Here is a 12,970-nt window from a genome sequence, read left to right on the forward strand (position 1 = left end):
TTGGCATCATCGATACAAATAATTAAGATAAAACATACTGAGTGTAGCACGATGGGTGAGGTTTATAATGTTAATTATTATTGACAGTTATTACGTTTTTCTACTGTTGTTGAGAGGAGAATGAAAAACATTTGTAATTTTGTTTGCATTCATGGTTGATAACCCACTAGTCTACATTCAGAAGCCATTTGGCTCGCTGTCATAATTTTTATGAGGGGTAGCAAACAACTCCTGATGATTAAATAAAATGACTTCTAGGAATCAAGTGCGAAGTTGATTCTACAATGAATAATGGAGTTAGGCAATTAAAATGTATAAGGTAATTACGTACTTTTTATTGGTTAATAACAATATAAAAATGCCACTATGTTTACAACCTGGCCCTCCAGTTCGGATTTTGATATCCATGGTGTCTATTATACAGCTTTACACTTAACAACAACCAAAACCAATCAACAACCTACTGGCAGATTTAGAAAAGTATGCTGTATTATAATACAGAGACTGTATGATTAGGTTGCCTAATTCCCTGTTTATCCTTTTTCAATCAGTAACAGTCCAAAGTTGCATTTTTTGGCAAATTCTAGTCTCTTAACAACATTTGTGTTTTTTAACCGTTACACGACCAAATATTCCATTCTCGTTGAGTCTTCTTGTTATTGTAGATCTGGACACTTTTTTATTATTTTGTACATTTCGTTTATCTTACACTTAAGATCAGTGACAGTCTTCCTTCTGTCCTGAAGGCTACATAAATGAAGATACTTAACATCAGTATTGCAGAGTTTAGGTGTTCTTTTTCTTCCTTTTCCATTTTCAGATTTACCTGTCTGCCTCATGACAGTGTTTGGGGAGCATTTCAAGTCTGCAGCAATTTGTCAGAGTCTAACCAGCATCACATAACGTTTTTTTATGCAAACTTTCTGACAGTTATTTCAGATTCTAAATTTGATCACTAAGTTTATTCAAGCAGAACCCTTATGACATGCTTTTGGTACAAGCATATGGGAATTATAAAGAATGATAAGTATTCTCACATTGCCTCATTCAGTTGTCAACAAGGATTAATAAAGTATTATTCTTGTGTCGAATTTTACATTCTGTGATGGTACGGAATAATTAGTCCAATAAAATGAAAAGAGTGACAAAATATTCTCTTCTTTTATCACTTTTGCACAGTATTATATCAAGCACCAATCACTCTTTTGTTATGTAAGAACTCGAGTGCTTTTTGCCATGGTTAAAATAGTGTTGGGAATTTAGAGAGCAGAATTTTCTAGATTTTAAACATATTTTCATACAATGTTTCTGAAACTTTCGCTTGAACATGAGAATTCTTAATTGGTTTGTTTTGAATTTCGCGCAAAGCTGCTCGAGGGCTATCTGCGCTAACCATTTCTAATTTAGCAGGGTAAGACTAGAGGGAAGGCAGTTTGTCATCACCACCCACCGCTAACTTTTGGGCTACTCTTTTACCATCGAATAGTGGGATGGACTGTCACGTTATAACGCCCCAGGGCTGAAAGGGCGAGCATGTTTGATGCGACGGGGATTCAAACCCGCGGTTTACGAGTCGAGTGCCTCATCCACCTGGCCATGTCGAGCCGATTTCAAAATGGATCGTTTTTATGTTTGTATATTAAAATATATTTATGTTAAAAGAGGAAATTGTGTTTATCAGTCTGGTTGGCAAATAAAATAAATTTAATTTAATTATCTACTATTCTCAAATTCAGATTTCCAGTTATTGAGATAGTAATCGTGACGTATATAACATAATAAATCGGAGACTAGTCCAGGCCCGGCATGGCCAAGCGTATTAAGGCGTGCGACTTGTAATCTGAGGATCGCGGGTTCGCATCCCGGTCGCGTCAAACATGCTCGTCTTTTCAGCCGTGGGGGCGTTATAATGTGCGGTCAATCCCACTATTCGTTGGTAAAAGAGTAGCCCAAGAGTTGGCGGTGGGTGGTGATGACTAGCTGCCTTCCCTCTAGTCTTACACTGCTAAATTAGGGACGGCTAGCACAGATAGCCCTCGCGTAGCTTTGTGCGAACTTCCAAAACAAACAAACAAACGGAGACTAGTCCGAAATAAAAGTATTCTACGTAACGTACTAAGAAGAATCAAAAGCATATTCCACCTATTCGTCATTATCACCAGTTATGTGAGAATTATTTGCTAACGATTTTTTTAGGTGAGAATTAATAACACAACATTCTTTATTATATTCTAAATATAAACAATAGTTATGTATTTGTATTACTATTACTTTAATTTAATTAACACTGACTATCATTCAAAAGAACTGGCAAAGTTCAAGGTCGCATGTCAGTGTTTGAATGAAAATGAGAAATGTTGCTATATAATAAAAGTAGATTTTACTTGCGGTATTAGTTATTAGTTTACTATAGTACTACTATAACAGAATAAATATTTGCAGTTCAAATTCTTTTTACGGAAATACAAAAGATCTAAAGTACGATTATTGATTACAAGCAGTATTATTACCAGAAACAAAATAATTGCATAAAAATCACAGAACTGTTCAAAACTACTGAGATTACCGGGTGCCTTCGGATACATCCGAATAAGTACGAATAAGCCCGAATACACGAATATGAGGAATTATGGGTTGATAGAAGAACGATAGAAGAAACATTTTGAGCAAACGAACAACAAGGATTTAGTTAATCAGCCAATCACAAGTGTCATTTTTGACTGCAAACGAGCGGTAGATCAATCGAAAGACATTTCTACCGTCGTATGCAGAGTCGTTAAAGTTATTTTCACGTGGGGTAAACTAGCGATAGGAACTGAGGGTAGTGCTAATACTGGTAGGATTCTGTACCAGTTGAAGATTGTCGTATCCGAGACGCCAAGGGTTGTGTAAAGTTGCAGAAGTTGGTAATAACAAGTAGTATATTATATCTTAGTGCTGAATAATAATACAAATGTTAGAATATAGTTGGCTCATAACTCACACTTTAAATTTGAAACATTATGTTATAGGCAACAATACAGATATTGATGATGCATTTTGTAATAGTACTGATAGACTTCCCCAAATTCTTTAAATTTTAATTTATTATATGAACTATAAAATTACTTGTAGTTTAAGTGGCAACTTAACACTATAACATTTAATGAACTTAAATTGAGCATGTAAGTTATGCAAGTATAATTGTATAGTGTTGGTTAAGAAAGCAATGAACTGCAAGTTTGTTTACACTACTGTGAATAAAAAGTGACATTTAATTTTTAATGAGGTAGTAACAAATGCTTGTAGTTAATTTTTAAGTTTAGTAATATAGGGTGTAACCTGTTGTTGTGACTTTTATTAATTATACGTGTAACCTCAACCAGCAACTAATACTAGGTTTTACCCCCAAAATATAAATATTGCAAATTGCATAGTGTTCATCGGTGCAGTAAGTGAGCTTTATTAAAGTAGTAGTTAAGGTCAGAGCAGTTAAAAACTATGGTTGTTATTTAGCAGCAGCATGTCAACTATAATTGAAAATACTTTGGTTATTGTTTAATTATTTTTATTAGTAATTCAACATTACATGTTTATATTTCAACAAGAATTGTTTAAGTGCTGTGTTGGCATAAAGTGCTAAAGCCACTAAAATTTTGCAGCATGCATCATACAACTACAATTAAAGTGGCAACAGTGGTCAAAGGACGTTGATATGAACCATTTGAGGTCTCGGCTATGGCGTATTTCATAACATTGATTTGTTATACAGTTATATTCGGTGAGATAATTTTCTCCAAATAATAGCAAAACAAAGTGCACTTCAAATAGAATTAAGCCTCTCGCATCCATATACATATTTAAAAAAATTATTAGATGAATTTAAGGTAACTGAATGTACCTTATTTATGGATAGCTAATTCTACAAATCTGTGAATAGTAGAAAATTCTTGACTGAGGCTTCTCATGCCTTGAATTGGTGCTGAGACAACTTCCACTATTACAGGTTTTATGCCAAGTCCATTAGGTGCAGTGTCAGTCAGTGGAGATATTAAAGTATTAAATGAATGATGACAATGTTGCTGGGAGGAAAGACTCTCTTGTGAAATTTGATTAGTTAGTTTTGTTCTACTCAAGTTTCTAAAGAATATTTCAAATCTAGTTAATGTACTGGCCTTTGATGCTTTGTTTACTTAGTTTTTCCAAGGAAGACTTGAAGATGTTGAGAATTCTTAAGAGCCTTTTAACAGTTATAAATGGCCTAGGGTTTGAGTTAAAATGTTATGAATACAAAATATAAGTATTAACAGTAATAGGTTTAAACTGTTAACTTTAGATGTTTTCATAAACAATGTTTTTTTTTAAGCTAAATGATGTAGTGTGTAGTTTGAATTATTTTATTTAATAAGTATGTGGATGTAAAGGAATACTCAGATTAGTTTACTTTTATATTTTTAAGTGGACTAACTAATTTTACTGTGCTGCAACTTTGCTTTTACACTACAGCATTGTACATTTTGAAAGGCAGTACTTGTCTTGTAGTTCATTCTTAATTTACTGAGTAACAAGTGATTTATATTTTATACTTTTTGAGTAAAGTGACTTATGAGTTGAATGTTATATTGAAATTTTATCTTCTCTGTGTATTTTGTGAAGTACAATTTTTCATTGCATTAAAAGTAAAAATAAAAACATTTATAGAAGATATATACAAGATATAGCTACCAATGATTAATAAGATATAAACAACACTGGACAAATCTACATGTTCAGCAAAGTAGATATATAGTATAGATTACGAATGCTTCAGAATTGATTAATTGTAGTAATGAATGAAGTATCTTTTGATAGGTGTACAGATGCAACATTGTAAATTAAGATCATCACTACATGTTTGACCATATAGTAACTTAAATTTTAATTACTTTTTTTTTTTTTATAGAGCAACGACCATATTAAGTTACAATGTCTGGGTCTGACAAAAAAGCTGTTATCAAAAATGCAGATATGTCAGAAGAAATGCAACAAGATGCTGTTGACATAGCAACCCAGGCACTGGAAAAGTACAACATTGAGAAGGACATAGCTGCTTTTATAAAGAAGGAGTTTGACAAGAAGTATAATCCAACATGGCATTGTATAGTTGGACGCAATTTTGGAAGCTATGTCACTCATGAAACAAAGCATTTTATTTACTTCTATTTAGGCCAGGTTGCTATTTTACTATTTAAGTCTGGCTGAGAGGTTTTCTTAAAGCATTCCTTTATTTAGATGTAAATGTATACTTAAGTAGCAGTGAAAGTATTCAATTTTTGCAGTCACTGGGCCAAGGTGTGCCATGTATTTACTTGTAAATTCTGTTATTTTTCTCTGTAATTTAAGCTATTTTAATGATTAATAATTTGTAAAGTTGTGTAATTGAATGTCTGAAGGGCAATTAGTGCTGAATTTACATTTGTTACATCAGTTTGTTGCTTTTCACAACATATATGCTGAAATTTTTTGGACACTGAAGAACAACTTCATGTTATGAGGTTTTTTGTGTTGTTCTTGAAACCAGTAGAATGTAATAAGGAGATTAGAACCTCATTTTGTTAACTTGTATAAGACTTGCTTCTATTTCTCTTAGTTGTATAACTTTGTATGTAGTTATTTTTGACTACAATTAACAACTACTATACATTTTCAGTAATGTGTGTTTGTAATATTTAAGCACTAATAAAGCAGACTTATGAATATATTGTCTTTTTTTCTTTTTTTTTCTAAATCTACATAATGTGTACCTGAAGAAAAACTGATGCAGATACAAATATTTCATCCATTGCTTTACTTTGGATTGAAGTGTTTTTTGTATCTGTTATTTGCATATTTCTTAAACAGTTTTTAGGGAAAATCCACCCCTGTTTTTTTTTTTTTTTTTTTTAAAGTTCTAATGTAAACATATATAGTTTGTTTTTTGAATTTCGCACAAAGCTACTCGAAGGCTATGTGTTCTAGCCATCCCTAATTTAGCAGTGTAAGACTAGAAAGAAGGCAGCTAGTCATCACCACCCACCGCCAACTCTGGGGCTACTCTTTTACTAACGAATAGTGGGGTTGATCGTACATTATAACGCCCCCACGGCTGAAAGGGCGAGCATGTTTGGTGCAGCCCTCAGATTACGAGTCGAACGCCTTAACCCACTTGGCCATGCCGGGCCTAACATAACTAGTACTGTAAAAATGCAGAGGTGTTACATCAGAACACCACTTGCACCGTAATTAACACAGCTTTGTATGAAACTGACATAGTGGTGTGAGGAAAATCCTGTTGTTAATATAGATTGTACGGAGATAGCCTTGCCTAAACAGAATAGTTGACAATAGTTTTGATTTAACATCCGTATAGTATGAGTTTTTTATAAAACAAGTTTGAATCGTGGAAAAATAGAACAGTTTTAAAGCTTAAAAGATGACAAAACTTGGGTTTTTATTAGAAACTTGTACCTGCTATATAGATAAGAGGACGAAAACTATGCGAAAAGAATTATATTGAGCATACAGTTACACATGTTGCATATATAATGTATCATGACTAAATTGGGTAACTTTTACAGAAAGATTTTAATATTCATAACTCTCCTGTGTAAATGTCAAATTTCAATTATTTTATCTACATTAAGTGTACACATATCTTCAATCATTGAGTATTAATGTTCATCTTATTCAAACAACGTACCAAGTTAAATTTATAACTAGTTACTTATCGCAATCAAGATGTTTTAAATATAAACGTTATTACTATTGTAATAGTAAAACGTTTTCATTTTGCAGTTTAAATAATTTATAACACTTGAAGACATGCGTGATGGAGTAACTACATTTTGTCCATATTTGCGATTCAATCGCCAAGTGCAAAATGCGTAGATGGTCATAATAAATAACGCGTAAAAGTATTTGTAGTGTAGCAAAGGCTACGTTGGTCTGGCGATTATTTCCAGCGTGGCGAATCGAGCGCCAGATTTTTGTGTTTCTCGAAATGCGACTTTCCGAAGGGATGCTAGCTTCCGCTAATCGTTAGCCACATCGCTATTGGCGAAAAGAAACAGCCTGTGGCTAAAAAATCTAGTGTTGCTTTCGCCACAGTGGCGAAAGATAATTTTTCGGTCTTGGATGGTTTTACTTTATTTATTCTGCTCAAATTTTCGTGGTTTTTATCACCATCCATGCCATTAATGATGACAAATGACCAGAGGCGCCCCCCAGCGAGTTGAAGAAACGAGAAATGTCTTTAAAAACTACACCCCTGTGCAAATAAATTGAAACAAATGGTCATTTTACAATATTTTCAGCATAGCGGCCGGTGTAGGCTCGCTGATTTCTTTTAATAGTCATATTTTGTATACAGACAGCGTCATTAGCTGTGTTTTGCAGTAGGGTCGATCTATTTTTGGGATATATGACGAAATTTTGAGGAATATTACGTCATTCGAAATTGCGTTGGAAGGGCAAGGAGACCAGTAAGAAAACAACTTCTTACCAACTCAGTGAAGAAAAAACGCTATCAATGGGGTCTGAAATACAAGAACAATGGAGGAAGGTTTTATTCAGTGATGAGACTCATTTCTTCGTACAGGGTCAAAGAAGTCTGCATCTTTGCAGATCTCCAGATGAGAAACTTCAAGAATCTCATATCAATCAGTTCGTAAAACATCCCTTGAAGATGTTTTGGGGCTTTTTCAGCTACTATGGCGTCGAAGACTTGCATATCGTAGAAGGTATGATGCGAGAACCACAGTACATCGAAGTTTTGCAGAGAAGAGTCGTTCCAAAATTGAAAAAGATTTCCAGATGGATCTAGCATTTTTCAGCAAGATCTGGCTACGTGCCACACATCGAAACTTATGAAGAATTTTATTACTACAACGAGAATAAAGGTGCTGGACTGGCCTGGAAACTCTCTGGACTTAAATCCTATTGAAAATCTTTGGGCTATTTCTAAAGAAAGACTGTTGGGAAAAGACTGTACTACGAAAGATAAGCTAATTGAGGTGTGGTACCGTGATCCAAGAAGTAGTAAAGATTGCAGTCAACTCAATGCCAAAGCGGATTAATGATCTTCTGAAAAATAAAGGCGGTCATATCATGTATTAATTTGTGAGTAATTTTTGGATTCTCAGAAATAAAACGCAAAAAAATGAAGAAAATCGTAATTTTCCGTTTTGTTTTAATTAATTTGCACAAGGGTGTACCACTGACTGTAATCTATATTTTCTTTATATATGTATTTTTATGATTTCAGGGATATGACAACTAACAAATTAAATTTTTAAAAAAGAATTATTACTCAGCTGTGCTAATTTCTTTTATGTTCATTTCTTGTGCTACATGTTTGATTCTGCTCGTGGTACACAAACAGTAATCAGAGAAAACCTGACTTTCTTCAAACCAACATATGGTCTGTATCAAAGTGGAAATCCCCAGTTTCGTTTGATATGTGTTTGAATTGAGATCATGACAACTCCTAGATCAGATAAAAAGACGTCTAAACAGTTAGATACATTAAATTTTTTTTCAAAAGAAGGTCGAAGCAACAACATCAACTGATGGTGGAAAATCCACTTCCAAAAGAAAAGACAGCTCCGAAAAAACCTGAAGCTTGCAGCAGTGATCAGACTGTCGGTGTGAAAAAATATATACCCGCGAATTTCATAGAGTTCTTAAAGAAACTTGGTTTTCACAATTTCCTTGGCTAGAACATGTTTCCCAACAAAATACATTTCATTGCAAATTATGCAGGGACAACAAGAAGACAAATATTTATGCTATCACTGGGAAAACTGCTACTAAGCCTAAAAAAGACGACTTGGTGAAGCATGCGTGGTCAGAAGATCATTGCAGTGCAGTAGCATCACAAGTTTTGAAGAAGGACATTTCAACTGCTGCTGTGAATGTGTATGTGAGGTGTAAAGGTGGCATTCAGGCACAGATGGCCACATTACTTATACAAGCAAAGGAAACCATCCCAACTGTGAAGTTTCATTTCCTCCTTTCACTACAATACTTACAGTATTCAAGGTGAGAATATTCTTTATTCTTGTATTAATAAGATACTTTCTGTTTTCTGCAGCATTTTCTTAAAACAAAAGGCAATTTGATAATTTTCTAAAAGTGAAACATTTTGAAAATATCTATCAAAAATTAAGTAGCTAGCCAACTCTTTCAAATATTTTTCTTTATTCCTTATATATTTTTAACAGGGAGTGACCTCTCTAAAGAAACTACAGACTCAGTCACAAAATGGAACAGAGAGCTTCATATTCACCCACAGCCAGTCTCTGGATGATATGTACAGTGCCCTAAATCATGTAGTTCAGAATGAAATACAGGCAGACTTTTGGGCATTGCCTTTCCCATTCTTTGCTTTTGAAGCAGATGAAGCAACTTATGCAGGAAACACCTCTATACTGATAATTTATATCAGATATCTTTCATCATTAGGTGAGGTTACAAGTCGATTCCTTGCTGTGTGTGAGCTGACCAACACTGGGGCTGATTCTATCTAAAACATAATGCGCTCAGTCATGGCAGATTGAGGATTATTTGATGTTGACTTGGTTGGACTTGCAACTGATGGTGCAAATGTCATGGTTGGAATAAAAACAGGTGTTGCTACAAAATTTAATGAGGAATGCCCCTGGATAATAACAAGTCATTGTTTGGCACACAGATTACAGTTGGCAGCTGAAAAGGCAGCAAACCAGGTGCCATACCTTGTGAAGTACATTTCAGGTTTGAACCAGTTTGCAAAAAGCCTGAAATATTCTCCCAAGTTGTGTCGGGTTCTGGAAAAGAGCAAAGCATTGCATGGAGAGAAAAGCAACAAAATCAAGCAAGTGTTCTTCATACAATGACTCTCTTTTAATGATTCCATCCAAGCACTAGTCAACTGTATTGCATCTGTGATAAGCTGCCTGCAGGTCGTAGCAATGGAACGTGGTACTCCAGGCTACATGGTATAGTCCAGCAAATGTCATGTTATAGCTGTCATGATGACACTTTTTGGCTGACGCTATTGGCATTCTTGGACTTTTGTCAAGATCTCTAGAGAGAGCTAATTTATCTTATGATGAGGCTAAAGCAATTATTGATGGGTCAATTCTGTCAATTCAGTCGCTGGTACACATCCCTAGTCCTTACACACAGACTGCACTGAAGTAACTCCCACAAACTCCTGATGCCAGTGGTTACACTGTTTACAGATGCCATGACATCAAAGATATTGATAAACAACGTGGAAAGTACAGATCAGCTGCTGAGTCACTTGTAGTCACAAGACTACAAGTAGCATTCCCAGACACTAACATCATGTCATTTTTTCAATATTTAACCCATGTCACAGCAGAGCAGTATCTGATGAGTATAATCTGAAGAAACTCATCAAGCATTTCTCTCCTTTCGTCAACGAGGATGAGGCACTGATTGAATGGCTACTACTAAGGAATATAATGGAACAGGATGTTCACAAAAACAGAAACATGAAAAGCTTCTACAAGGAATACATCCACCAGACCTGTCAAACTTTTCCAAATCTGTCTCAGCTTGCAGCAATTGGATTAATAATTCCAGTTACATCTGATTACTGTGAGCGGGAAATTAGCAGGTACAACAGCATGAAAACAGATGCTAGGAGCAGTCTGTCTGTGGAAGACAGAAATGTTACTGAACGTATCCATAGAGTCCAAACCGTTAGATCATCTTAACTTCGACTCTGCATTCAGATACTGAGTTACTCACAAAGACAGACGTGGGTACCATTCCCTGTTGAATAAATGTGCTTCCGGAACCTCAGGTGTCAACTTCTACCACATCTTCTGTTGAGAATGATTTGGCTGAAGAGCTGCCACTGGATTTATCTACTTATTAGTTTGTTTGTTTGGGAATTTCGCACAAAGCTACTCGAGGGCTATCTGTGCTAGCCGTCCCTAATTTAGCAGTGTAAGACTAGAGGGAAAGCAGCTAGTCATCACCACCCACCGCCAACTCTTGGGCTACTCTTTACCAACGAATAGTGGGATTGACCGTCACATTATACACCCCCACGGCTGGGAGGGCGAGCATGTTTAGCGCGACGCAGGCGCGAACTCGCGACCTTCGGATTACGAGTTGCACGCCTTACGCGCTAGGCGACTTATTAGTCATGCTACCATATTCTAGTTTTAAGTCATTTTTTTTGTTTCTGTGTTATTTTGAGAAATGTATCACTTTATTTTCCTCTTTATCATGTTTATTTTGTTTTTTTGGCGGGGAAGATTGCTGGGAATGAAAAATAGTACAAAACTTAATGTCTTGTAGATTTTTACATAATTACAACTAGTTTTTACTGGATGTAATTGATGCATATTAAAAATCACACACCACACAGTTTTTTGGCGACCTAAGATTGTGGCTAAACAACTATCACTGTGGCTAAAAGAAATCTATTCGTTGGTAAAAGAGTAGCCCAAGAGTTGGCGGTGGGTGGTGATGACTAGCTGCCTTCCCTCTAGTCTTACACTGCTAAATTAGGGACGGCTAGCACAGATAGCTCTCGAGTAGCTTTGTGCAAAATTCCAAAACAAAAAAACAAGCTAAAAGAAAATTACTTTTGTTTAGCCACAGTGACTAAGAGAGTTATTTTTCTAGTGGAAGCCCAGGGATGTGTCATAGAACTAACGATAATTCGAAAATTGTTTGACCTCATGTTTGTATCATGCAGTCGTTTAAAAATATATGAAGTTACCTTATCCCTATGTTTTAGTTATTTTCGTGTGTGCGGTGTGTTTGTGCGAGTGGGATTAATAGGAAGTCTATGCTAATATATTACTACACTGATTTTTCGGGAAAAGTAGACCCAATTCAGGGAAAGCAACTTAAAGGTTTTTAAGCACCCAGTGGTACAGCTTTTGAGTAAATTATTAATTTTTTGTTTAACTTTATGACTGGTCATCATCATGTAATTGTTGTATATTGTATGAAATATTGCGCGAATATTTTGTTCCAATTTAGAAAACGTGACACCCGTGTTTTGATTTAAATTAGGTTTTGTTAGGCGAATGATTAAGCTTTCTTTCATTCTTCTGCTATTAGAGTTCTCGTTGCATAATGTTTTAATGTTACTAATATTAACTGAACATTGATTTGTTCTGTTGTGTTCATAAATGTGTGATGGGAGATTACTATATTATTTTATCTTTAATGTTTGTGTTACATCCTATTTCACTTACATACTTATTGCATCTAACGGATTGATACTTGCAGATGATTATGTCGTCGAAATTGGCAAAATAAATCTTCCTTATATGAGGTGATTTTAGTGCTCGATTTTGTTACTGAGTTTGTATTTATATTTGGCTAAAGTAACAGTGAGAATATGTTTAAGGAAGTTACATATGTTAACCCCTTCACAACGTGCTCGATGTAATATACACGAGTTTAGTTAAATATTTGTTTGGGAAAGTATACTCTGTTTCGTTAGAAGCTCGAGTGCGAAGTGATTTTTATGTTGTGATTAAAAACTATTCTTCATTTCAAAAATCTCAAATATTATTTGTGTAATCCCCAAAACATTCTAAATACACTTCAAACGTTTATTTTCAGTAAAACCTTATATTTTATGTTATTTTCTCTACCCTAACTATATGTGGTCTCTCAATTTGACTGTCTTCGTTACCATCACAATAAATTAGGAAATATAAATTTTGTTTTTTGTTTTAGAATGACTGCAAATCATAACAAGACAACACAAGTGTTTAATCTAAATAACTTAAATCTCAACAGTATCCATTTATATATATATATATTTATTTATCATATTAGCGTTGAATCGTGTTTCAACAGGCCACATACTATAATCTTACTTACATATTTTAAAAAGAACCGTTTGCGAATCAGAAATAACATATTTAGGAGTTAAACTCTTCAGATTAATGGTGACAAAGTGAAAGCTGTTAGAGACTTTTCAACTCCAAGC

The 12,970-nt window shown here is 34.7% G+C and overlaps 1 long non-coding RNA gene across 2 annotated transcripts; it reads left to right on the forward strand.

Moving 5' to 3' along the window:
• The first annotated feature begins 2,722 nt into the window (after nucleotides 1–2,722).
• Nucleotides 2,723–5,717, forward strand: LOC143225436 (uncharacterized). Of its 2 annotated transcripts, none has more exons than XR_013013851.1 (2): nucleotides 2,723–2,906; nucleotides 4,922–5,717. It is a non-coding gene; the product is annotated as an uncharacterized LOC143225436 (long non-coding RNA). The 2 variants fall into 2 exon arrangements; XR_013013852.1 differs by having other exon boundaries at nucleotides 2,852–2,902.
• The last annotated feature ends 7,253 nt before the right edge of the window (nucleotides 5,718–12,970 follow it).

Source organism: Tachypleus tridentatus, chromosome 1 (assembly GCF_004210375.1).
Source record: "Tachypleus tridentatus isolate NWPU-2018 chromosome 1, ASM421037v1, whole genome shotgun sequence".
Classification (NCBI taxonomy): Eukaryota; Metazoa; Arthropoda; class Merostomata; order Xiphosura; family Limulidae; genus Tachypleus; species Tachypleus tridentatus.